This window comes from Anser brachyrhynchus (genome assembly GCF_964034855.1).
Source record: "Anser brachyrhynchus genome assembly, chromosome: 2".
Classification (NCBI taxonomy): Eukaryota; Metazoa; Chordata; class Aves; order Anseriformes; family Anatidae; genus Anser; species Anser brachyrhynchus.
This window is the reverse complement of record NC_137695.1, coordinates 76,710,978-76,737,060: the sequence shown is the minus strand read 5'-3', so window position 1 is coordinate 76,737,060 and position 26,083 is coordinate 76,710,978. Positions and strand designations below refer to the sequence as shown.

Genomic DNA, 26,083 nt, shown 5'->3' with positions numbered 1-26,083 from the left:
ATGCCATAAGAACGATCTTTAACAGCAAATATAATGATGCAGCAATTATGACTGTCCTAGCTAGTCTACCCAAAGGTAAGGAATGTTATCCAGCTTTTATGAATAATTTCTTATTATAGGAAAATAATACTACAGTTTAATAAAATTATCTTTGGATATCCTTCAATACATCTTGCTAGTTCTTCATACCTCTTTTTTTCTTCATAGATAATCTAGAGCTCCATTATAGATAAAAGTATAGTCTATGAGATTTTCATCAACCATATGCTGAAATGTGATTTGGTAGATTTATTTAGCCATGTAATTCCTTTCGTATGTCGTTACAAGAATTTTAAGTAGCTATGTGCCGAGTAACTTTGGAGGACATCCAGATGACAAGCTGTTTCACCATATTTTATTCAAGATGTTTGAACTTCATAACCATAAAAAATAATAAAATAAAATAAAATAAAATAAAATAAATAAAATAAAATAAAATAAAATAAAATAAAATAATAAAATAAAATAAAATAAAATAAAATAAAATAAAATAAAATAAAATAAAATAAAATAATAAAATAAAATAAAATAAAATAAAAATAACCCACACACTGGAAGAAAATTTTGCAGGAGAACTTTTTATATTGCCTCCACTATTTCCTTCTTTTCATTTGCCAATATGCAAATAGAGTCATAAGAGCCTTTACTACAAGGAAATACCTGTATTTAAACAATAAACACAACTGGAAAAGGGAGATCGGTGTAAAAAATACAAAACTAAATAAATAAGCCACATTTTTCTAAACCTCAGAAAATTTGTTTTAATAGAGAAACATGTAAATGTTTTCAAGCATGTAACCCTTCCTATTTAGAAATGAACTGCATTCATCTGAAGTCATAGAAACAGCAGTGGATAGAGTGAATGTGCATGAACTACCACAAGGAAGTGTATATTAGATGCAACATGGTGTCTCAGCTCCTGCCCTGACAAAGTATTGCAACAAAGAGCCACAGCCTTCAGAACGTGGTATTACCAATGACCTCGGCAAATTTACAGATATCCCAGAGGGGAAAAGAAGTAATCAATTGATTGTCACAGAACCTGAGTGAGTCATCTTTCCATCTTCAATAAAGACGGATGAAATGAAGTACTTGCACAGTGGCTCTGATGGATATGACAGGAAAATGACATTCTGATTAATAAAAAGAAAAAAATATCAGGTCTGTTGAAGTAACTACTGAACACCTCTTTCAGAAAATGCTAACAAAAAATCCTCCAAAATGCTAACAGTTGTTATGAGCATCCAAGAAGGTACTTGGAAGAGTAATTTTCCCTACTGTGCGATTTCCAACTCCTTCAAATTACTTCAGGTATTCCAGTCTACTTTTTAGCCCAACCACACAGCAACAACAACAATGTATGTATTTTTTAATTTATAAACATAGGCTTTTATACAAAGTTATTTCACTTCTTGTGCAAAGGGGATAACTTTCACTATTTCCACCTTCAACAACTCACTGTGGCTACTCTTATTTCCAAATGTGGTTACTCAGTAACCACAGTTTTGTACGTTTTCCTATTTGTGACTTCATTTCAAAGATTCATTCATTCCATTTATTTCCACCACTATCTTTAAATTTCTGTAGCATACTAACTGAATTGAAGCTCATTTCAAAATTAACTACTGTGTTTAAAACCTTAGCAAATGTCATGAAAAAATTAATGTAGATTAAAATTTTAAATATATTTCCGTACATGTATATGGTTATAAGCTGCACCACATTAAAGACCTTCACAGAAACCACTTCAATTTACATTATTTTTTTAATGCCATCAGATATTAAAAATATAATTATCTTTATAATTCAAAACTATCACTTTTAGGGTTTATAGATCCTCTTTAACAGAATTTTGCAATTTTATTCCAAGGAAATGAGATGGACTTCATAGATTCCAGTTTTTGTTTGTTTTGTTTCATTTCTTTCAAGGCTTTAGTAAACATTGTTTGAGTGAAAACTTTTCCATTGTTACATAGTACACAATTTCATAAATATGAGTATGTAAGCATGTACAGTCATGGATATCTTCAAATAAAAAGAAATTCATAATCTATAAGTGAGAAAATGTAAAGTTGTTTGGTTTTATGGAATCTTCAGAGGTAGAATAGAAGGCCAGAATGTAGATAAGGAATGGCATCAGCAACTACAATGACACTGCTTCACTAAATGTACCACATCCTTAAACCAAGAATAGAGAAACAATTTTTTTTTCTTCTCATGGACTAAAAACTGGGGAGATATCCATTTTATCACTGCTTAGTCAACTGAAATATTCTTTCTTGTTAGACTCTGTGCAATGCTTTAACTTAAACTTGATATCCCCATATTAAAAAAAAAAAAAAAAAAAAAAAGATAAGCATATAATGTTGATTTTGCATATTTTTAAAAATGGCTAAAGTAGCAGATAAATAATGAAGACAGTCAGAAGGCAGGCTTTCAGACTCAAAAGGACAAAAATAGGTGAAAGAGGAATATTACATCTCTCTTTCATACTTACCGCCTGTCACAGCACAGCTCTTACCTTAAATATTTCTGGCTTATTTTCCTGTCATTATGATGCGTATCCTCCAGAAACACCAGAAAAGCTTTGCCAGGGTACTGAAAGCATCTAAAGACTGCCAAATCAGTGTGAACGTACAGCTGGCAATGGTGGCTCTCCTACAGCATCTCCTGCAAAGGATGAAAATGTGCCATTGAGTTTTCCAGATGAGGATGTCTGATGAAAATCTCCTTTCTTATATCTTGTATACCATCTCTCTATGCCATATCACTATTCAAGTTGTCATTTTTCCTACTTTGGATCAACAGAAGAGATGTGTATCAAAACATGACTTTACTTGTATACACTAATCGCTATGTGTGCCCCATAGTTGCCATTATGCCATACTCTGCTGTGCAAGAAAAGGAATACCAGAGCTTTGTTGGCCTCACAGAATGGGAAAACTGTTTTCACTACTGTAAGTAACTACTGAAAAACAGCAGTCACAGAAGTCCCTTCTACATCCCGAAGCTGAAAAATTACAGAAAGCAATCTGTAGCAAGTACTCATTGTAAGCTATGAAAAGGCATAAAAATTAGGTTGTAAATGCCAAGGAATAGAAAAAGTCTGAAATACTTTGATAATGTGTGTGTGCATGTGTGTGCACATATGAATGAAGCAACAACAAGTAGATAGATAGTAAGCTATGATACTATTTCAGGTTTTAAGCTCTGACTTTGATCTATTGCCTTGTCTGGAATAACCAGTTTATTCATATGAACATCACTGTGGCTTAAGATAATCATTTCAGAAATAAATAAAAATAAAATAATAAAATAAAATAAAATAAAATAAAATAAAATAAAATAAAATAAAATAAAATAAAATAAAATAAAATAAAATAAAATAAAATAAATAAAATAAAATAAAATAATAAAATAAAATAAAATAAAATAAAATAAAATAAAATAAATAACATAACATAACAAAATAAAATAAAATATTTTTTCAACAGCTATAGGAAAAGAAAAAGAGAACAAATAACATGCATGCACATAGACCCTGTGTTTGCTTAAAAGATGCTAGCTTGGGTAAGGTGAAAAACAGATCTTCTACAAGGATTACCTTCTTTATGAGACAGAAACCTCAAGAGAAGATGATGTAATGATGATGTAAATTCTTTTTCCTCCCTTGCTGAAGAGTTTTCCCAAAAGTACACGTGATGCAGCATCTGCCCTATTATCCATCTTTATGTGTTCAGAAGCATTTTTACATGACACTAAATCCACTAAAGAAACGGGCTTAAGGTCTGAGTACAGGCTTCATGGCTATCATTTCTTATGGTGCAAGATGTGTAACAGGGAAATTACAGGAGTTTTTCCTTCCACAACTAGACAGGATTTACAGAGCATAAATGAGTATAATCCCATAGTTCTGATTTTTCTTCCTTCTACAGATAAGCACATACAGCTATGTTCTTGGTCTCTCTGCATTCTAATGATATAACAATTAAGCAAAATAGGCATAGAATCAGAATGCTTTTTTCACTGAGTCATCATCTTAGTGACATACGCAGACTGAAATTAAACTTTCAAAGAACTCAGTGTGACCATGCTATTATTATTAAATCTTTCACATCTCTTGCTATTTTCATTGTCTAGACTTCAATCTTTTTTGTCCTTAGTCAACTTTGACAGAATCACAGAATTGTAGGGGTTGGAAGGGACGTCGAGAGATCATTGGGTCCAACCCCCCTGCCAAAGCAGGTTCCTTAGAGCAGGCTGCCCAGGTAGGCGTCCAGATGGGCCTTGAATATCTCCAGAGAAGCAGACTCCACAACCTCCCTGAGCAGCCTATTCCAGTGCTCCGTCACCCTCATCGTGAAGAAGTTCTTTCGCATGTAACTTTGACTGAAGGCATTGAAATAAAGTCAATTTTCTTCCATTTATCTCATAATATATGGAATAGTTTTAAAACACAAGTTATGTGTAACCAATTGATTGTAAAACATTTTTGAAGCATAAAAGGTAATTTTAAAGGGAAATATTGATTAACATCAATTTTATTTAGCTATATTTCAGCATAAAAATACTGAGGCTGATATGTCTTATCCTTTCTTTAGGCTGTATTGCTGGGCTAAGAATAAAGTGCAGAGGCTTTACGCAAAGCCTGAATCTCTGGGTGCAAAGAGAATCTTAATATGACTGCTTCTACAGCCCAAGTAAAACTCTGTTGACAATGATATGTGGTCACAAACTGAACAGCCTGGATATGTCCGTAAGTATCCTTTTTGCCTACCTTTTAATATGTAGTACAGGGATTCACAGTCCAAATAATTAAGCTGTATACCATTTACCTCCAACACTAAACCCCCATTTTGACACTTTTATGTCCTCTGCCTCCCCAGTGCTTTCACTATAAATTTTACTTTGACAGCTGAGGGTACTTAGTCTAACCTTCTCTTGAGCACTCATCTCTCCAGTTACCTGTATCTAGCTCCCATATAACTGTCAGCACCTGCCTTATAAGCATTTGTAGTATGGATAGGATTGCTTGTGCTGCATAGTAATCTTAAGCTGGAAAGGAGGCTTTTCATTGGTTGCCCTGAAAGCCTGACCACCTCTTTTTGTCATGAGTCTCCTCTTACAGAATTATTTTTCCTTCCTTACACAGCTTCTTTTTCTATCAGCGTAGTACTTTTTTTCAGTGCAACACACTGTCTTTAACCCCCACCCCCCACTGCCATTAAAATATTTCTGATTTCAAAAATCCTTCCTCCCATGCCCTTTACTCACCCTTTTTTGCTTGCTTGAAGAGAATTATATGCACCTAAAGTTTTTCCTGAGATTGGCAAATGCACGATTAGTAATCATGAATCTCTGATGTCTCAGTTGCCTAACCAGTGAGTACTGGCTTACCCCATCATATACTGATAGCTGAACAACCAAAATAGAATGACCACTATTCTCCTGGCCCTCTGGTTGGTTTTCAGTTTATTGATGGTTTTTGAAGTAAGAAGAGTCAGGCTAGCCAAAAAAATTGCTTAACTATTGTTCAAAGCTTGTGGACTGTATGTTTCACATCACATACATCTGATGAAGAACATAATGCTCCCCTCTGATGGCATTCTGCTTATTTTTCTGCCAATTATCTTTCATTTGCAAGCAGACCAATTTTCTTTCATTTATCCATTCCTCACATTTCTTTCACTAACCCATTGGGCAGCATGAAGGAGGCTGGAGTGGATCCAAAAATGTTTTAGTATCTGTAAATACTGAACTACAATGCTAACCCTTAGCTAACCCAGGAAGCTAAGTAAAACCCCTAAAATTAAATTAAGTATACAAGCTCCCTATACACTGTTAGACAAAAGTTAAGCTTCAGAGCATGAAGTACAACAGCTAGCAAGCTGAGTAGGAAACACAGCTAGATAAGGCAACTGAAGGATAAGAGTATATCTTAAACTTACTCCTCCCACAACTTAGATTTTCAGTTTTCTTTGTAAAGTCAAGTAAATTCTTTATTTCAAGGACTTTAACTTTGGAAAGAAAGAGCTATTGTACATTTTCTGAGAAGAGGAAAAAAAAAATGAAGGAGCTGGCCATGACAGTAATGCTAATCTCGTTCATTGTTTTGCAGTCAAGTGTTTAGATCATTTACCTGGATGGCTTAGGAAGAAATCTGTCCTTCCTCTGCCAATGTAAAAAAGCTATTCTTGCGCAGAGTTATTTAATCCTAGCTTTTAATGGGCTATGCTCTTAACTGAATAGGCATACTCCTTCCTCCAGTTAAAGCTGTGCTATAGCTCTGTTATGTTTCCGCATGTATTTATTAAATGAGAAGGTGAAGATTCATTAGAACACAGGGAGAGCAGGAGTAATTGTGTCTTCAACCTAGTGATTAAGGTGCTCACGTGGGAGGGGGAAAGGAGAGTCTGGTTCCAGACCCAGCTCTACTCTCATTATGTGCACTAAATTAAACACGCCTTGAATTCCTTGACTCTGAGACAAAATGACAAGGCATGCACTACATTCATATTACTAAGCCAGGTCTCCTTTTTGCATAGCTGCTCTCCAGCTGGGTGGCCATCAGCATGTACCAGTGCCTGGGCTTTTTCCTCCCCCAGTGCAGGACTTTGCACTTCTCCTGTTGAACTTCATGAGGTTCCTGTCAGACCATTTCTCCAGTCTGTCCAGGTCCCTCTGGTCCCTCCCACAACCTTCTGGTCTATCCACCACTCCTCCCCATTTTGTGTCATCAAGAAAACTCGCTGAGAGTAAGATCCACCCCATCATCCAGCACATGCATGCTGTGGATAGACCCAGTATTGGACCCAGTACTGACCCCTGGGGTACACCACTAGCCTCCAACTAGACTTTGCACCAATGACCACCACCCTCTGGGCTTGTCTGTTCAGCAAATTTTCAATCCACCTCATTGTCTCCCCATCCAGCCCATACATCAACAGCTTGTTTATGAGTATCTTATGATGATAGATTCCAGTGCTGCCATTGTTTGATTTATTACTAATTAAGATGTAGCATTTAAGTATTTTATCTAATGATTGCTTCCGATAAAATTCATAAAACAGTCTCTGGACTATATCAGGCTGGACTGTGTAAGATAACTGCAACAGATTTTATTTAATAGTGGAAAGGAGCAAATATACACTTAAATAAAAATACATTAAGCTAAGAAAGAAAATTGTGCTGATTAAATAAGGTTGCAATTAAGATTAAATCAATAGTTTCAAATTATCCCATCACCCAAAGTACTGAAACAGGTAATCAAAACAAGTTATGACACTAAAAGATATTATTACTTTGTAGCCTCAACTTAGAAAATTTAGAGTAGCCTGACTTATTTTTTGTTATATCCCAATGTTATAACTAATGAAACCCACTGGTTTAGGTAATGAAGAGAAAAAAAAAATACATATTGCCAGTGTCACTTCTTATTTTGGGTTTACACCATCCTTATTTGCTCAAGGCAGAAATAATTATATCTTCTTTATTTTGTAAGAGTCTAGGCTGCCCTTCCAATCTTAGAGTAGTTCTTTATTTTCCTTCCATTCACAGAGGAATGCAGATAGCACACTTAACCTAGGTGTGGCTATTAGTTTTATGTGATACCAATGTTTTTAAAAGCACTATTTTAACTCAGAGAGAGCTACTGAATTTTAGTGACACTTAGGTGCTTGTCTTGCAGATACTGGGATGACCCACACCTGTTCACTCACATAGCAAGCCTAGCAAGAGAAAAGTCACAATAGCAGAAGATTAAATCAAAGAACAAAAAACTTTTTAGGTTCTGTGGCAGTTGATGTTTACGTCTTAAAATGCAGGTGAGTTCTTCCATCAGTGTTTGGATAGCTGAGACAGCTGACTGAAGTGTTTTACTTCCTGCCCCAACACCTTTCTAGAGACTAAACGTGGATTCGGCAGTTGTTATAAGAGAAAGAATGGGAGGAAGGGGGAAGGGGGGCACTTTTGCCATACATTGTAGTGATTTTTCCCTGTTTATTCTCCCTTAGTAATAATATTTCATGACCAATTAAGTTAATTGAAATATTAAACGAGAAACAAGTCATCACTTTAAGAGATCACCTAAATTTGTAACAAGCAAGCACCTTTTGATACCACTGCAAAATATGTTTCTACTCAGAGTTCCACATTATCATGTTCTTTCTTGGATACACCAATTAGCTACCTTCTGCAACATACAAGACTAAGCAAACAAATTTTGGAGATATGCTTTTTCGTGTGTGTTATTTTCTTTTTGGTTTAATTGTTGCATTATAGTATGGAAAGTCATAGATCTTAACAAGCCAACATATTACGTTTGATACCCAAACTTTTAAAGTAAAATCAGGAAATCCGGTTGGAAGGGACTTATTTACCATTGCACTAAATGCCTGGAAATAATTGAATTTTTATAATTTGAATTGTTAAGAGCTTCTAAAAACAGTTCTGTTGTTGTTGATTTACTTTTCTACACGGAATTGATGTCAGACTGCCAGGATAATTGGCCTTTCCCTTTCTTTCCTTTCAAGTGCCTTCAAATTTCACACAAACATTGTAGTTCTACCTGACATCACTGATTTATATTAATGGGCCCAATGGGGACATCTACCATATTATTTAATAATCTTGTCCAATCTCAGATGCATTGTAATTTTATATTGTTATTTCAAAAAGACAGTACACCATTAAGTTCTACTTTCTTAATTCTCCAACCTGCTTTGAAAACATGGAATTGCTGACAATGATTGCTTAATCATTTGCTTAGAATTATTAAGTAACAATTCATGGCAATCACTCTTTTGTACTTCAAAAATATCAAATGCATCCTTTCTAGCTTTCCACTCTGCATAAGACAAGCTTACTTGTGACTGATTTTCTATATTTCTTTTTCCTGACTTCCACATCTGTTCCTTGATAAACAGCTATAAAACTGTAAAAATAAATAAAACTTCTTTTTTTTCCAAAACTCCCATACATTTTATTCTTTTCCCTGATGAATAATGAGACTGTTCTTGGAGGTAAACTCACTGAATTAGAGGGAAAGATTTAGTTCAAAATGATTGATATAAAATTTTATTAAAAAAAAAAAAAGTCAACTAGCAAAAATGTTTACATGTGTTTACTTGGAGGTGTAATGTTGACTTTAGAGGTGAGCATACGAAAGGGCACAGCAAAAAGAAATCGTGTACAGAAATATAGGCAATTTTTCAAGTCAAAGTTAGTCTAAAGGTACTAATTTCAGTACCATTAGGTTATCCCGTAGAGTGGAATGGAGCAGAGAGAACAACATCAGGGAAAAGGAGAACAGGAAATTGAAATTTAAGGACATGGTAAGGGAGAGCAAAAATAGTAAGCAACACAAAATGATTATGTAGACAGTACTGAAAAAGCCATTTTTTTTGTTTAAATATAGTTACTGTTCTACAAATCATCCTTGCATCCATGTAGCTGCTTTTGTTGTTGTTGTTGTTCTTCTTCTTCTTCTTGTTTGTTTGTTTGTTTGTTTGTTTCCTAGAATCGAGCATTAGGAAGACAGCTTTGGTTTTAATGGACATTTTTCTTTTTACTTAGTATACTCTACAGTTTCAAGAGCATTATCTCTTGAGTGCAAGAACTTTCTGCTGTTTTTATAGGAAAAGCTGACTTAGGTAATTTTACAGCCTATGCTTATTTCTGGTGGAAAAAAGATGAAAAGTGAATTTTATCATTGCTGAGAATGGATAGTCTTAGCCTTCTCCCTGTTCATATCACCCTGAGACAACTTTTTCTTGTTGTTGTTGTTAAAGATTTTCATTGCCCATGTATTTACACCTGAAACATACCCACATCATCCCTAATAATACAGATGTTTACATCCATTGTAATACTGAACACATTATGCACAGTCTTCCAAGAGGCTTTAAAAACAGACTGCATTTAGGGGTGTCAAAAGTGATGTCAAATAATCTCAGTAATTTACAAACAAGATCAGTTTTAATCATTAAGTTTAGTTAATGTTTAACTTGGTGAAGTATCCCAGATACTACGTAATAATTCAAAATTTCACCCAATACCCAAAATATGTATAAAGTAACAATCAAATCAAGATTTTTCATGTGTGCTTTCACATCCTTCAGACTACAGTATTTATGAGAAATTTCAAGTTACATGAACACAATATTTACATTTCTTATTCTTTTTTTACATAATAATTTATTTTTGATCATTATACCCTGTATTCGATCAGAAATTATACTCTTATTATACTTTTTGATCAGAAAGGTGAAGCTTTTTCTGATCAAAGGATAATAATATCTAATATTATAATCTCTGCCTGTAAGGGCTTGATCCCTTATCTAGACCTGATTATTACTCTATGATTTGATCAGGGACATATTGCCTTCATCATACTAGTACATGAGTCATCAAACTCGTAGTTCTGTAAATAGGGCACTCACTATAAATCAAAGGACTCAGAAAAATCCCATCATAAAAATATGTGACAATGTGAAATGTAAATTAGTAACACGATAAGGCAGTGAGGAAAATAGTGAAAGTAAACTCTAAAGCAATTTGGAAATCTTTAAAAGGAAAAAAAAGTGGTGATACAGAGAAGCACATTTAAATTAAACTTTGGATGAAGGCTCACTGGATGGTATTTTTCTTCATTACTAATTCCTCTGTCCTACTTTCCTCTGATCATTTAATTGAATACAGTGAGCAACAGTTCTCAGCTTGTTTTGGTCCATTTAACTATGACAACATGTGCTAGACCAAGATTTAAAGGCCTTGTTAGAGATGAATACAAGTGAGGCTTTCTTTGCAGTAAAGTGGGTCAGAATTCCAAAATAGGAAGGCTTCAGCATATACTGATTTTGAGTTAAAGAAACAGATTGTTCATTAGTTCTGTTAATTTCTTGACCTGAACATTTTTATTAACATTCACTTTTTATAAAATCTATCAGTTAGGCATGGGTGATATTGTACAGAAGCTGTTTGTATTTTTTAATCAAAACAATTATTTATATCTTTTTTTTTTTTTAAATCAGAAACTTTTCAATGTTTTATTTGGAAATAAGTTGCAAGATACCTTCATTTTTTTCCTTTTAAACTATAAAAAATATATTGAGAGACAGAAAAAAATAAAGAAAAAAAATGACAAGATATTGCCTGTTCTATGACAGGATAATGAAACCACTTCATTTTCAAAAGGTATCACAGACAGGAGATGTATGTGCAATTTATGGGGATTTGAGCAGAATTTGTAAATGAAGCTTAACAGGCTATTTGCCTCACTTAATGTACAAAGCATATAGATTACACTTTCAAAACCTTCTAGAGGTTTGACAGAAAACTGACAAGTAATAAAAGTCAATGCTTTCATCGGAGCTTAGGCTCCATGAAAACCAATGTCACCTGCAGCCAGGTCTTGGAAGTAAATAAATACCTTTCAAGGGTAATGAATACCAACACAATATATAAACATGTTATGTCATACACAAACACATATGCACATATTCTAGAGACTACTGGTATTGAACATTTTGCAGAAGGTGCTCAGCACCTTGCTGATGTGCAGCCCTGGTAGCAGTGCTGAAGTCATCAAATGCAAGAGGATTAGATGACTCCTGTCCTTCTACAGAAAATGTCACCATCCATCATGCAATAATGTGCCAACTGTTGCATTTGCACATTTCTTTCATATAACTCTTGAAAGAAAAAATACATAATCAGAAGATGAACATCATTTACTGACGTTTACTGATATCATCTACCTGGACTTGTGCAAACCATTTGACACTGTCCCACATGATATCCTTGTTTCTAAATTGGAGAGAGATGGATTTGATGGATGGACCACACAGTGGGTAAGGAATTGGCTGGATGGTCACGCTCAAAGGGTTGAAGTCAACAGCTCAGTATCCAAGTGGAGATCAATACTGAGTGGTGTTTCTCAGGTGTCGGTATTGGGAACAGCGCTCTTTGTCAGTGACATGGACAGTGGATTGAGTGCACCCTCAGCTAGTTTGCCAATGACAAGCTGTGTGGTGCAGTCAACATGCTGGAGGGAAGGGATGCCATCCAAAGGAGCCTGGACAGGCTTGAGAAGGGGGCCTGTGCAAACCTCATGAAGTGTAGTGACAAGACAATGAGTTATGGTTTTAAATTAAAAAGGGTAGGTTTAGATTAGCTGATAGGAAGAAATTCTTCACTATGAGTGGTGAGGCAGCGGAACAGGTTGCCTGGAGGTGTTCAAGGCCAGGTTGGATGGGGCTTTGAGCAACGGCAGGGAGGTTGGAACAAGATGATCTTTAAGGTCCCTTCCAACCCAAACCATTATGTGATTCTATGAACACAGCATTAATACAGCAATAATGTTTTTTTCACTTAAAATCACACCAGTATGGAAAAACCTTTCTGTTCCCTAAAAAAAAATCATAGGCCAGGTATTTAGTAAGTGTAAAAAAGAGCTTGATTCTTGGCAGGCTTATTCAGCCCCTTATTTTATTTTTATCACATTTATGTTTTGGTATTTGTTTTGTGTATTTATTTTATGTATTGGCTTCAGGAGAGTCCTCTTTTAATTTGGTTTACAAATTAATTTCTCAATGAAATCATCACCATCAAACCAGTTCTGGTTAGAACCCTCACTATAACATTTTATTATTATTATTATTATTTTATTTTTAATTATCATATCAAAAAAAATCCAATAGTAAATATTCTAAACAGACTGTACTTAATGGCAATTTCAACCTCATTTCATTTATCAGGTAAGCATGAAGGATCATGTACTATGTTACTTTTTCTATTCAATATTTCTGCCCTTCCATCAAGACAGCTGTCTTCTTCAGATAAGCTGTTGCTATTTCTTCCCACTGATGTAGGCCTACAAACAACGTAGTAAATTCCATAGCAATAGCTATTATTGTTATTTTAATTATTAGTCAAATTCCAATGCACATTTTAATTGCCTTCAGCCCCTGCAGCATTATACCCCATAATGTTAAACAACAAAGTAGAAACCAAGGGTCTGAATCTCAGCTGTTGCACTGACTAGTCTTAATACCTCGAGTGACTTTGTATATGCCTTTAAGTTCAAATATATCCCGAATGACCAAATATCTAAATTCTGAGACTTCCTGCCTCCAAACAGACCTGTTTGTGTGGTACAATAATGTTATGCAGCAGAAAAATATAAGTAAAAGCAGCAGTAACATTGTTAATGACATGATCATTCAAGGCTTTCAAATGTGGGACTCTGCAGTGAGATTTATTAGAACAAATGATGTAGTTAGAAGTAACAGAGAAGCTTCCTGGAATTTAAATTCTTCTTTAGGATCTCTAGATATTTACACCATGGAAACGTTACCTAAATCTTATCTCTCGCTGTCTCATTTGCTAAGCAACATCTCATTTCTAATGTGTAACACAATCACAGGTGGCTTCTCTGAGTGTAGCAATGCCTTCAAGTCTGCTTGCTTAGAGATTTTAGTCATTTGGTTAGATATCTAATATGACAAAGTTTTGTGAAATGAATGAAGTCAGTAAGAGACAAAGACATGTAACACAGCTCAGGGTACAAACTTGGTCCTACACCTCACTCTCTACCTGACTGTGAAGCCCAATAATATAGTACTGTCACTGCTAGTTAAGAGGCCACAAGTTCTCTTTGAGCTTGTAGGGCCTCAGTACAGAGGCTTGTCAGACCTGCTCTGACTAAACTGTGCTTGACCTGCCTGTAGCTTTGTTTTATTTGATTTAGCTGTGACAGCAAATTCTCTAATTCACCAAGTGTCTACGGCTAATTTGCTTTACTTTTGTTTATCTTTCTATGCTGCAATTGAAGCATTAAATAGCAGTAACAAGCAGGTATTCTATCTAACAATATTTTGAATGCAACACTATATTTGGGGATTGAAATTCATAAAAAAATCCATATTGGAAAGAAAATCGGTTCCTCTTTTAAGCTTCCTTGAGGGTTAAAAAATCCCATTTTTAATGGAATATTGGTAATGATGGCACTGTTTGCATTAGAAGGTATGGCATTAAATAAAGTATGTATAGCATTTGATAAAGTATGTAAATCTTTAATTGACACCCTAATGCGTGTAAGAAAGACTTGCAAGAAAATTTGAAGTGTTCGTTGAAATGTGTACTCGTGGCTACTTATAATTTCCCTGTATTTTATTTTTTTTCTCTCAAAAAGTTGCATTTCTGCATTATTCACAGCATCCCTGACAAAGAAATCTACAGGTCCCTTCAAATGGAGTTCCTGGATGGATTTTACAGTTGGCTGACAATTCAGCCTCTGTAATATACTTCAAATACAAAAACAAACGTAACAAAACTGCAAACCAACATTAATGAATATTTCCCTCTGCTGTAGTTATGCTTAAGTTTAGCCTAATTTTGAGGTTGTATATCAGATTTACATCCTCAGTACATGTCCCTTATCATGTATTTTAAGTGTTATGCTGCTTATGGTCAAAAGCCTCCATAAACAACTTCAAATATTTTTATAAAACACACAGATGTACTGCTAGCATTTTTCAGTTTTTATCTTTAAGATTATTTAGGATGTAAGACAATCTGTTTAACACCTTTGTGAACTATGTTTCAATTTGGGAAACCAAATAAAACAACATAAGTGAATTTTCCAAAGAATCAGAACTGGAGAGAGATAATATTTGCATTCCAAAGTTTCTTGATCTTGCCAGATGAATAGCATCCCACACAGAAAATAAAAAGAAAATGGGCACAGAAGATTTACAATTGTCTGTGAAAGTTAATTCTTCCTGTACAAAACAAGGCCAAAAAAAGATGAATGCAGAACGCAGCATTATGTTGATATAAGTACATACACGTACACACAAGAGGGAGGGGATAAATTAAGGTCAATCACATTGTGTTGCATTTCTTAATGTATGAACAATTGCTATCAGAAGAGAAAGACTGGATGCTTTTTGAATTCACTAGAATTTAAAAATAGAAAAATGCAATAAGCAATCCATCTTTACCTTGTTTTTAATACGTCAGTACAATATAAATTAGCATGAATCTTTAATGAGCAACCTACCAGAGTAAAAATTATAGCTGGTAGTACAGGAATTTGCCAGCCCTGGGAGAGAATGAGAAATGTTTTGTGTCTGGGAAACAGTATGGGATTAGGCTGTAGTGGCATGCTCTCATTTTTCTTCACCATCCAGGAGCCAGTCGCACATTTTGCATCCACAAACTGTAGGTAGTGGAATGCAGTTCTGCATATGCAGAAGTCTTCATGTGCACGTGTTATTTCAGGACAAAAGTTCTTCTTCCTACAGGACTGCTCCAACTGGTCTCACTCTTCATGGATATTTATTTATCATGGATATTTTATTTAACCAATCCCTTACAGCTTGACAAATGAAAGAAAAAAAATGCAAATAATATTCAACAATATTTCATGAGGAAAATATTCATTCTCTGAAGGTCTTTTCCTGCATGCTAGATTTCAAGTGTCTGTAGCAAGTTATAAATACTGTAAATGTCCATAAAACCATAAGAAAATTAGATGTCATTTACAGTGATAAATATTAGTCACACAAGTGCAACTGGCTTGCCACTTTACGTAACATATCCACACAGCTCTGTCTCATGCAGGTACCATAGCTGTTCTGTGAGCTAGTAAAGGCTGATTTAGATATGCAGTTAAGTGGAGTCATCTCTAATTCCTCTCAAATATTTGAATTTAATCCCAGTTTACATATAGATATAGTTGGTTGGGTTTTTGTCAAAATATATTTTTACAGTCTCCAACAGAAACCAGACTTTTGGAGTTTCTTTTGCAATGAGATTATGAGAGATGATATGTCCAGGTGCCACAGTTGCAGCTGCTAGAAACCACACATATAAGCATCCATGTCTCTGACCACCACTTTCCTTTTTTCACTTCAACTTAATGTTTTGCTTCATATTATTTTTTCTAGTATGTTATGAATTTTCTACCCAGGCTCAAATTGTTCAGCAAAGAAATCCAAGTCAGAAAGAAGTATCTAGGGCTGTGGAGAAGCATTTATGTCACTACAAATAAACGATGAGAGTGTTTGAATGACATTCTTCTGGAAAAAAGATCACCAAAAAATCTCCTTTTTCATCTTGTCTCCATGAGTAATTAAAACATCTCATACTTCGCTGTTGTTCTGACACTTGCACGTGATATAACGCACCTAGGATGTGGTAGGAGCTAAGACTTGCATATGAATGTTATTTTTTAGGTTTTGGAAATTCATACACTTTTGAGAAGGTTTTAAATGCTCTTTCACTATATATATATTATTTATATATTATATATATGAGGAATACATGAGGTAATATAAAGTCAGGATTTTTTGTTGTTTTTATCATTCATTGGTAACCACTGAAGTTTATATAACAAAATAATAATGAATAATAATAATAAACAGAGTGGCTACTATTACCAATGAATGCTGGGCAAGGGGAAAAATATATATTGTGAAATATCAGGAGGATATCTGCAAGGAAGGTTAATTCCCTTCCGTATTATCTGAACCTTGCAAATGAAAATGACAGTGGATGTAGTTACAATACTAGTCATAATGGAAAGCATACCTATTAGATATTTTTTAAAAGAACATTTACAATTGTTTGTTTTAGTATCTGAAACATAGTATCAATTTTACTTGAATCCTGTTTTTCTATGTAGTCTACTCAATAACAAGATATGTATATTTAATGGATTTATAGGTGTGTTGACAGGTCACAGGATCATCTAAATTCCTATGCATTTAATAATATTCCATGCTATACCAACAACTTTAAACCTCATTTGCCCAAAGTACTCTGACATATGTGTTTTTTGAGTAGTATCGCTGTTCAGGAATGTGATAATATGTGACTATGGAACTACAAATCATTTCTACATTTTTCCCCCCTTCCTTTCTCACTCTGACATATAAAAGCTGAACAAAATTTCAGAGGAATGATCATCAGTAGAAACTTGACAATTTATTCATTTTGGATTCCTTCCCAAGATTTCTAATACCTATTATTTATATTGAAGTTATCTAAAATGATTCCCTTTCCTCTGTTGAACCAAAACCTGGGACATACAAAATTACTGTACCTGACTTTTCAATGGAAAAGAACAAGAAAATAACGATGGAAGGTAAAGTTCAGGAGCGGAGCATTGGATCCAGTTCTGGGCTGCCCAATACAAGACAGACATGGACATTCTGGAGTGAATCCAGAAAAGGGCCACGATGACAATTAAGAAATTGGAGTATGTGTCATACAAGGAGGGGCTGAAAGAACTGTAACTGTTCACTCTGCAGAAGAGAAGGCCTCAGGGAATTTTATCAATGTGTATAAATACCTGATGGGAGGGAGTTAAGAAGATGGAGCAAGGCTCTTCATAATGATGTTCAGTGACAAGAAAAGAGGCATTGGTCAAAAACTAAAATACAGAAAGTTGCATAAAAACGAAGTTTTTTGTCAGTTTGTTTTTTACTGTGAAGGACGGACTAAACAATCTCAAAAGGAATCTTCCAACATAAGTCATTTTCTGAATTTGTGATTCTATGATGAAAATAAACCCAAATCTGGTATCACATATGATTAGTGGAATTTCAGAATTTCATTCAGAACCAAATCATCTGATTTCGAAATAAAATGAAAGAGCAAGTCTTTGACAGATTTTCCATAATTTGATGGTAAGAAATACCATCAAATTATGTAAATGTAAATTCGGCTACTTAGGGCTTAGGGTTGAGTTTTATAATCTCACATGAACTATGAAATATCAGTGTCATATGAACTGAAATATCAGCTTAGACTTACTTGTTTTTTTCTCTGACCTAAAATTAAAGTATACTGTAACATTTCCTAGCCTATTACTGAAATGTCATTCTTGGAGACATATTTAAGTCCTACACTAAAAAAGAATGTTTTGTGACTCTACATTATTGGTATGTATAAGGCTCATAAAAGGATACTAGAGAGGAGAGATACTGAGATTTCTTTTTCTGTGGAAAATAAATATAGCACTTGCAGTTCTAAATTACTATAGCTCAAGTAATATTGCAATACAATGTGGACAGCAGAGTAAAAGAAATTTGGAGAATAAATTATTACAACCCACCAAAAGATATGTTCACAATAAAATGCTTATATTCTGCAAAATTTGTTTTCAACTGATGTTTCATTTTTAGCACCTTCTAAATTATAGATTTCATATATTTGCAATACTTAAATTGTAAATGTTATCCATACTGCGCCCCATAAGAGAGCAAGCTGGTTTATAAATATTTTTTTTCTTTTTTTCTTTTTTTTCTTGTTTTTTTTTCTTTCCAACTTAGGTAAGGCGCACTGTCAGTCAACAGTTATTTTATTATTAAGGTATTTTTTTTTAATTATAGTAAGGAAATCTAAATTGCAGTGTCTAGTGGGGTTTCTTGACACAGAAGATACACAAAGGTAAACAAGAGAAAATACAAATAAACTAAAAACAATGAAACATAAAAAAGTTGCTCTGCAGCACTCTTCTTGACAAAGGAACAGATAAAGATTCTCCCAAGAACCAGACTCCAAATTAAATTGGGTTCTTGAATTTCCCAATTTGACATCTCTGAATCTTATTCAGCTTCATATATAGTAGAACCACAGCATTTCCACAATCAAATCATCTTTCATATCCTGTGAGAGCAGCCAACTTGTTAAATATGTTCATTACCAGCAAATTCTGGCTAGTTTCTTAAGATTGCTTCGTAATTGATGTATCTATTACTGAAAGTTTTGAAAGCAAAATATTTACTGGGCAAGAGCTGATACTTCGGCATATTTGAAAGTGTTATAGATGCTAAGTACACAACTCTGCTTTGTTATCTTAAAAGTTAATTTCTTCATACTGTTCTAGTTGTTTGTAATGAGAAATCACACTGTGATAACTGACAATTTTCCTTTTGCCCCTTGCCAAGAAAAGAAGAAAGAGTTGCAACTCTAAGGGCAAACAATTCAATAAGCTCTCAAAAACAAAAACAGGCAACCAAACAAAAATAAAACAAACAAACAAACAAACAAAAAACACAGCTATTCTGAAATCTGAAAAGAAACTAGGTCACATGAATGGAAGCGTAAGGATCCCAAATCAGAGGAAAGTGCAGAGACAAAAAGCCTCTGGTCAATCCTTCAGAATCTTCTTAGGGTTCAAGATTTTGAAAGCTGGAATTACTAAACCTTCAATAATCCCTTATGAAAGAAAACCACTAGGAGATGGGTCCAGCATGATAATGTCCTAGTATCTTTATAACCTTTTAATTTTTTTTGTATGCCAATATCATCCATCCATTCCCACCTGTGGGCCTCCTAGAGCCTGGATCTATAGTGGAGTGATGAATGTAAGACAGGGGAATACTGGAGAGGATAAAGTCATGACTACTCTAGAGACAGACGTGCCCCGTAGAAAATGTCCTGCATCTGTGCTCCCCCGACTTCCACAAAAGGGTGATCAAACGCAAGCTGTCCATTGCAACACTTCAGATTGGCCCCAGGGACAGTCTAGCTCTTTGCCTAGGCCAAGATATTCTTCAGCAGGACAGTAATTAATATATACCAAAACTGTGCCAAGGTTTGGTTTACCAGTCTATTATAGTTACCGGTTTAATCACATTCTAGTACCTCAGAATATTTAATTTATTAATACAGACACAGCCTTAGAGCTTAGTTTTAGAGTGCAAGTGCATAACAGGGACACAAATTGACAGAAGACGCATTTGTCAACATGTGATTGAACATCAGAACAAAGAATTCAGGGACATTAGAGTCAGATGTAAGGAGCATTAAAGACTGCATGCAAGGCTTATAAATCACACAAGGCTCAATTAAATTAAAACAATCTGTTTCTTGAAAATGGAAATATAATTAGGTCACCACAGTAACCTGAACTCCTCCCTATGCTTCCTTCACAAATGACTTCTTACTGTTGGTTACTGCTCTGAATTAACATTTCAGTTACAACCAGATTATAACCAGACATTAAAAGATAAGATTAAATATGTCACATACTGTTCATTTCAATGGAAGAGGCAGAGATGAAGAACTCTTTCATCAAATTACCAACAGTATGCAGTGGTTTTGTGGAGAATTAAAAAACCTCCTCATTTTAGTCATTACATTTAGTCATTTCTCACACAGCAAAATGAGTGCCTGTTCTGCAGCCATCTTAAATAACATATAGTGTCCAAAATCTACCTGTGTAACCTTTTTATCTTAACAAGCTAATCAAAGCATGAAATCATAGGCCAAGTGAGATGAACTCATTAAAAGGTAATCATTTCTTCTTGCATTTATAATACAAGTACTTGCAGTGCTGTGTATATATCAACTTGCTTCCAATCGACTGCACCTCTTTAACTTACAAATTCAGTATCTTAGGAAAGAAGCTTGTACTGTCAACAATTTTGTTTATCTGTACCAAGATAATTGGTAGAAAGACACCGTACTATAGCAATTATACTAGAGAACATTTCATTCTGGAAATCAGCATCTGCAGCATCAGGCCTGACTGTCAAATATACATATCAGCACTCACAAATAAATCATTTTAATAGCTGGCTAATATATATATATTTTTAATGATAATACATGTTCATATCTGAATAAAACATTGATCCCCGAAAATAAAATAACTTAAACAAAAATGCTCAAAATTACGTTTGGTATGGTGGACTAAAACAACACAATAAGAACATACAAACCTCTCTGACTGCAGGGCAAATGTATACATTTTCTTCTGGTTTATATACATATCCACAGGAAAGCAATAAGACACATTGCACAAAGCATTCAGGCACAGCATGGATTTTAAAGGTGCGAAGACAACTTAGCTCCCAATTATTTCATATTCTGTTTTGGATCAGCCTGATATATACAAGAAAAAAAGCTTAGTGCCATCCCTACAGTATATTTCTAGAGCTACATACATAACAATTATTCTTAAATTTATTAACAGACTGTGGAAATGCAATGCATACACACAAGATCTTTTTATGCACAGCATAATGTAGAAGATGATAGGTAAACAGAGAAAGTTCTATACGGTGAACTTTGCCCTTCTAAAAATCAAGGGCCTCAACTGGGATTTTAAATCACAGATTGTTGAAAAACAAATAGAAAAATAAAACAAGACAGTCCAAATACATAGGCAATCTTGTTTTTAAGATATGCGACACATCAGCTAAAGTGCAAAGAAAATAGCAGACTTCTATTAAGTTCAAATGACTGAGTAATAAGCAATCAATCAGTCATTTGGGTAAGCTACATAACACTTGCTAGAGGTCAGATACATACAGAGATGTTTTTACGTACTGCCACATACACTGCTGCTTTGGGCAAAATCAGCCGAAGTGTACAAATCATGACCCATTTTAGGCAATGTGACAATAGTATTTAGTTATTTTAGTTCCAGAGTGCATACAAACAAAAACAGCTGCATTTTCCTTCAAACTTATTGTAATTTTTTACATGATAAAAGAACTTCAGTTGTTTCTGCTTAAAGAATATCTAGTTAGATGGTATGTCTGAGATAGGTATAGTTGTTTTTTCTTTTTTTCCAGTATCCATCTAAAGTTGTGTTCAAGGAAAGCTTTAGATCAAATTAATCCAAGGGGAAAGCTCACCATGAGGTTCAGGTTTATTTCTATTTCCTGATGTTTAGAAAATAATAAAGTGCTTCTAAATAAACTGCTTCTACCCTTTCCTACTGTGAACAATAGTAGTTGCCAGAGCAATAGCAAAAGTAGAGCAAGAGACGTGAAAAAAAGCACCAGCTTCCTCAATTGCTTCTGCCGACCTCAGAGAAGAGATGCAGGTTTGTAATGGTAAGATGAATGTCAACAAGAGCTGAAAGCAGCTTCAAAAGAAAGAGTCAAGGAGCAATTCATGGCCCAAATGGCTTGCAATTACTTCTGCTAGTCAACACGTACAGAAAGGTTGCTTGTCAGCTCCCTAGAAATTGCTTCAGTGCTATTCATTTTCTTTCTCCACCTTGTATAACCCATTTTCCATTCTTTTCTTCACCTGACACTAGCAGGACAAAGAAGAGACAAAACAAACTAACGAACAACCCCCCAAAATCTTCCTGTTTCTGCCCCTGAAGTGTAAAAGAAATAAAAATAAAAAAAATGCCAACACTATTATTTTCTGTTAGACAGCAGAAAGGGAGAGTATGGAAAGGGAAGAATCAGTTTTTCCACCTGGCTACTGTGATGGATATAGGGGTCAATATAATATTTTAGTATTTTAAAACAAAATAAATCCAAGAAGGGTGAGCACAAAAAATAAAGAACATAAAATAGAGAGTAGTGGGTCCAGCATGAAAGACTGATGCTCCAAGAATGCAGAAGAGAGCACCAGACACAACAGTGATGGATTAAGCTGAGGGAAAAAAAAAAAAAAAAAAAAAAGAAATGTTTGATAAAATACTTAGGTTAAATGTTTAAGTTAAATGGAGAAATAGAGGAAAAGAACAAATAATGGCAATGTGATAAAAAGGGAACACAGAGGAGAAAAGAAGCAAAGACAAGTAAAAAGTGAGTTGCAGTTCAGACAGCGAGTAGAGTCAAGGCAGGCCTGTTAAACGCTACAACTATCTCACTGGAAGTACATTTGTTAGAGTTTTAAGTTAACGTAAGACAAAGAATTGGAACAAACTATTTATGAAGGCTGATCTTAAAATCTAGGCATCTTCCCTATTCCAGTATACAGTAATTACAAGTAGTAGAAAATGACAAACATCAGTTTTAAGCTAAGGTTGCAAAGTTCCTAAAAAAGGCTAAATCTAATGCTGAGGCTGTGCCAATTCTGATTATTCATCTTGTGAAATTTTTATTTAAAAAAAAAGGCTGTAGGTTCCATCAGCTGAAATATCAAAGGTGATTTCCACCCATAACTAAAATTATATGTAAATTTGAGCAATTGATGTCATCTACCTGAACTTGTACAAAGCATTTGACACCGTCCTACACAATGTCCTTGTCTCCAAATCGTAGGGACATGGATTTAACAGATGGACCACTCAGTGGGTAAGGAATTGACTGGATGGTCACACCCAGAAGAGTTGCAATCAATGGCTCCATGAGACCAGTGATGAGTGGTGTTCCTCAGGGTCAGTATTGGAAATATTTAACATCGTTATCAATGACATGGACAGTAGGATTGAGTGCACCCTCAGCAAATTTGTGGGCAACACCAAGCTGTATGGTACAGTCAACATGCTGGAGGGAAGGGAAGCCATATGGAGGAACAGTCAAGACAGTCTTGAGGGGTGGGCCCATGCCAACCTCATGAAGTTCAACCAGACTAAGTGCAAGATCCTGCACCAAAGGAAGCAAGGCCAGCAGGTCAAGGGAGGTGATTCTACTCTACTCTTGCGAGACCCCACCTGAAGCACTGCATTCAACTCTGGCACTCCCAACATAAAACAGAACTGTTAGAGAGTATCCAGCCAAGGGCCATGAACATGATCAAAGGGCTGGAGCACCTCTCCTGCAAAGTCAGGCTGAGGGAGTTGGGGTTGTTCAGCTTGGAGAAGAGAAGGCTCCAGGGAGACCTTATAGCGGCCTTCCAGTACCTAAAGGGGGCCTGCAGGAAAGCTGGGGAGGGACTCTTTGTCAGGGAGTGTAGTGATAGGACAGGAGATAATGGTTTTAAACTAAAAGAGGGTAGATTTAGATTAGACATTAGGAAGAAATTCTTTACTGCGAGAGTCATGGAAGAGGTTGCCCAGAGAAGTTGTGAATGCCCCATCCCTGGAAGTATTGGAACTAGATGATCTCTGAAGTTCCTTCCAATCCAAACTATTCTGTGACTCTGACATGCAGTTAGTATAATCAGATAGATCCATTACAAATGAGTACATGGCTAGCTAAAACCAAGCAGTTCCCTGACTAGCATTTCACTAGGCAGTATTTATCCTTCTAGCAGCAGCCTGTGGTATCAGGTGAATTATTTTTTTTCACTGTCATTCCTGTCTTCACCATCCCAGAACATGTGTTTCTGAGCACTTGCCATTCCCATTTTTCACTCACTTACACTTCTATTTTTGCTGAGAGGTAATATAGCACTGTCTTCCTATGCCTTACCCTGCCACAGAGAACATTTCTGCCTCTAGTCAATGTCACCTCTTAGTAAAAACAAAACCTTGTGCTCAGCTGTGTCTTTGCAGAACTCTGTAAGTGACAAGTCAGGCTGGAGATGGTGCTCGTTGAAAAAGCAGGTAAATGGAGCATATGGTTATGCACAAAAGCAGTGCGTAATGGCTTTTTCACTAGTTAATTCAGATCCCTTCAGATCCGTTCTTGCATGCCTATGGAAATCTATCACTGTATGCCTTGTAGGTGCTGCCACCGATTTCCAAGGTGCTCTGAAATGGCAACGGAGGCTGAAGCAGGGAGTTTAAGCACTCATTACTGCTACAATACTATTGCTAAATTTCAGTACAATCAATGAAGCAAAATAGTGCAAGACTTCACTGGTTTTGACGATAAAGAACATACTCAATTCCTAGGAACAATTCAAATAAAAATTACCATGACAGCTTTAGAGTAAATATTACTTCCAAATAGCAACCACCGGATATATTCTGTTTGTCACTGTAAGTAGGTTCAATTAAAAAGTTCATTCTATAGGCAGATTACATCAAACAAAGATCAGGTCATTGATTGGTAAGACGGGTTAAACCCTAAGGAAGCAAATGTTTGCTTATGCTAGTTATTAAAAGCAGGAACAAAGAAATGAGAATAAACTAGAACGTATGATAGTACATAACAGGTCACTATCAACAACATACATATTTTTTAGAAATAGCTTTCTTTCTGTGGGTGCTAAGCCTATTTCTTCAATAAAAAAAAAATAGCCATAAACAATGGAACCATGGTATAAATACAGAAATATTCATTAAATGGGTGAAACTCATATGTGCTTTCTTGTACATAAGATTAATGCAAATGTCTGAAGTAATGATAGCCTGTTGTGGCTTAGCCCCAGCAGGCAGCTCAGCACCACCCAACCGCTTACTCATTCTCCCCAGGTAGGAAGGGGGAGAGCATCAGAAAGGTAAAAATGTGAGAACTCATGGGTTGAGATAAAGGCAGCTTACTAGATAAAGCAAAAGCTGCACGCACAAGCAAAGCAAAACAGGGAATTCATTCACTTCCCATCAGCAAGCCAGTGTTCAGCCACATCCAGAAAAGCAGGGCTTATCACATTGGGAAGACAAATGCCATCACTCTGAATGTCACCCATTCCTCCTTCACCCCGGCTGTTATTGCTGAGCATGATGCCACATGGCATGAGACATCCCTTTGGCCAGCCTGGGCCAGCTGTCTCAGCAGTGTCCCCTCCCAGCTCCTGGTGCACCCCCAGTTTCCTCCTGGCAGAGCAGTATGAGGAGCTGAAAAGGCCTTGCCTCTGTATGAGCTCTGCTCTGAGACAACTAAAACATCACTATGTCATCACCGCTATTTTCACCAAAAATCCAAAACACAGCCATCATACAAGCGTCTACGAAGAAAACTAACTCTATCCCAGACAAAGACATGACATAGCCTTTTTGAAAATCCACTTGAACTACCAGAAAAGAAAGCCAATCACAACTGTGCAATGAAATAAATGTGAGCTGCTTTAAATATCTTTGTAGTGATAGCCATAAAGCTTTTAGGCAGTTAGTTGCATTTGCTAATATAGGAAACTCATATTAGTAGATATTTTGTAATTTGTGAAACCAGCCTCTTGAATCAATTGTTCCAAGGACACAGGTGTTCACAAGAGAATTAATGACGAATTACCTCTGGCATTAGTGTCATTTAGCAATCCCAGTAATACCATTTTCACAAGTATGATGGCTGACTCTTCTTTCTGTAAAAGAGATGACATTAAGGGAAATGACGTCATAAAAATAGTTTCTTCACAGAGAATGATTAATTCTTCTTAGTGATGGAGGTTAAACATTTATTTTGGGACCTCACACTTCCTTTTGTCCGATCAGTAGTGTAGTCACCAGTCTCTT

General features: G+C 35.4%; 1 long non-coding RNA gene across 1 annotated transcript; it reads right to left on the bottom strand.

The window, feature by feature from the left end:
- Positions 1-432: 432 nt before the first annotated feature.
- LOC308190638 lies at positions 433-26,083 on the bottom strand. Its single transcript, XR_013947422.1, has 3 exons — positions 25,863-26,083; positions 2,561-2,709; positions 433-1,172 (listed from the first exon to the last, which is right to left on the bottom strand). It is a non-coding gene; the product is annotated as an uncharacterized lncRNA (long non-coding RNA).